Genomic DNA, 2,500 nt, shown 5'->3' on the forward strand with positions numbered 1-2,500 from the left:
AAATTCTAGATCTCAAATCATCTTCCGAACAGATATTTTCCGAAAAGTGACGTTGAGTGCCCCTGGTGTCATCGTCTCGGTTCTTGTTTTGCACGTAACTTGTCTGTTCTGCAAATTATGCGACTCATGTTTTCGGAGTTTTTCGTTGAACATGAAACTTGAATGTATTCAATCGCTTGATTATTAACATTGGCCATCCGCACGTACCGACGATGAAATACACCTTATTCCAAAATGGCCGCTCGTTTATGCGGATACAGATTGGTCCTTGTTGCCTCGTTCAAGATAAAATATTCTTTTGAATTTTAAGCTTAAGAACAAGGCATCAAGGTCTAATTTGAATAAAAAGAAAAGTATATTTAAATGGCGGCCATTTTGGAATAAGATGTATTGTGTATCGATCGCTTATATTTGTTTACTCTTTTGTCCCTAAATTACACATCAAGTGTTGTTAAAATAAATGACGCTCTTTTACGGAAAATTGAGGTTCAGTTATGTTTTTTATTTATTTTATTTTATTTTTTGCTATGGAGATCTAGATCATTTATGAACTGGAGCCACTGAACAGTTTGCACTGCATATGTATTCCTCGAGACGTTTTACGTTGTCATCGATGGAGCTTCGACAACTCAGCTCATACATTTTGATCGATGAATCAACGGGCATAAGAGTTTCAAAGAAATTGATCATTTTAAGTACATGTTCGTGGGGAGGGATAAGACTTTATTTTTGCGCAATTTAGAAATCTGAAAGGGGTACTGCAGTAGCAATTAAGAGGCAATAGATCGAAACTTTTCAAAAAGGGATCCAGAGGACCCCCAAATCTGAAAACCTGGATAGTGAGTGAGGCCTCATACGAAATCTTACGAGATGACGTTACACGAAGTTTCGATACCTTGAAGAGTCTTTATATATTTGCAGTGCTGCGGAACAAAAAAATTAATACAACGTCTCCGCTACTTATCATAAATTCACGAGGAACGGTACAAGCTTCAACTCAAGTACAGAAATGTTTGCTTTCACTCGGTAGTTCTGACCCTTTTTTCTTATTTTGAAGAAACTCGATCGTTGCCAATCCTCGGCGTTCCAATAATAGGGGTGGCGAATGGTTCTTCAAAAACTCTGGGTCTCGCAACATTTTAGTCGAATTTCACGGGTCTCGCAGTCTCGTTTTTTGAGCGGTTATGTGCTCGTTTTTTATATGAAGGTGTCAAACACTTTGAAGTCTCGGTCTCGCAATCTAAAATTCAAAATGTCTCGGGCTCGCAAAGAAAAAAAGCTGGTCTCGCCGTCTCGCAAAGTCTCGCATTTACCATTCGCCACCCCTAATAATATCACATGGTGAAGAGGTCGCCCGGAGGAGGCTAACAGCGAGAGATCATGCAATTTGTACACTAAGCTGGCAACAAGAAAAGACATTAAAGTTTACCTTTTTCTCTACAATTCAAAGCCGCTGGCCTTTCAGAGTTGTTTCACAAGGATAAGAATCAAAACTTGAGAACTCTAGCCTTACACTCTGCGGTCGTGTGAAGTGAATAACAACTACACTAAGAAGCGTTGCTTAGGCGTCGTATTCACGAGACGTCACTCGAATGGCATCAATTAAAATAAAACTAAAGCCCCATCTTAAACAGTAACGCCTGCGGTACATGTTGCCTTTATAACTTCTTTGTCAAGTTTTTAATGTTTTAATGTCCTTGTTTTTGTGTTGTGTCAGGGCTCGATTTAAACTAGCTTTGCTAAATTGGATGCCCCTGGATAAATATTGAACTAAATTAAAAAATAATAATAAACAATATCTATATACATTTCTCTGAAAGTAGCATTCGACTAAAAATCATTAGCATACTTCTTGCTCGTCTGTCTGCATGGGTTTTCTGTGTCATGGCTACTTCAGCATTTGAACTTAACATAATTATGAATAATTTAACTTTAAAATTATTGCAGCATGCGCGAATATGGCCAGGTTGCTAGATCTTGCAACTGAGTTGAGATTTCAAGAAATTTCGTTTGCTTGTAATAAAATCGGCGTTTTAATTAAAGCAATTGGGCTTTACCACCATGTTGCATTCTTGAAGATCTGGGATCAACTGTCATGGCGGTAAGACACGTCCCGATGTAGAGCGACTGAAGAAGGGAAATTAAAGTTTGCCTGAATCTGCCAGATGAAAGGAATGACCAAACATAAAAGGGACCAAAGAGGTTCAAGCTCAAGTTCAGCAACTTCGTCAGCCGAATTGAAGAAAGTTAAAATGTCCGATTGGAAGATGTCGAGATATAGGTTCTTTAAAGGATTTAATCCAGAACTTGATGGAAACAATGGAAAGTAATTTAGGAAAGCTACACGAGGAGCTGAGCGCTATTAGGCAAGAGATGAAACACGATTTGGAAGCAGTAAAAGAGAATGTTAAAATCGTAGAAAAAAGTGTCGAAGAATTATGGGCAGCTGTTGAAGATCTGAAGGAAGAAGCAGAGGCTCTCAAAGACACTAAAAAGGCAC

At 38.5% G+C, this 2,500-nt stretch overlaps 1 protein-coding gene across 1 annotated transcript in view; it reads right to left on the minus strand.

Annotated features, from left to right (window-relative positions):
* The window catches only part of LOC138052696 (tyrosinase-like), a 26,716-nt gene extending 25,179 nt beyond the window's left edge, over positions 1 to 1,537 (minus strand). The window contains exon 1 of the mRNA XM_068899253.1: positions 1,430 to 1,537. The gene's annotated coding sequence lies outside the window, so the exon portion shown is untranslated. The remainder of the gene's footprint in view (positions 1 to 1,429) is intronic.
* Positions 1,538 to 2,500: the final 963 nt, after the last annotated feature.

This window comes from Montipora capricornis, chromosome 1 (assembly GCF_036669925.1).
Source record: "Montipora capricornis isolate CH-2021 chromosome 1, ASM3666992v2, whole genome shotgun sequence".
NCBI lineage: Eukaryota > Metazoa > Cnidaria > Anthozoa > Scleractinia > Acroporidae > Montipora > Montipora capricornis.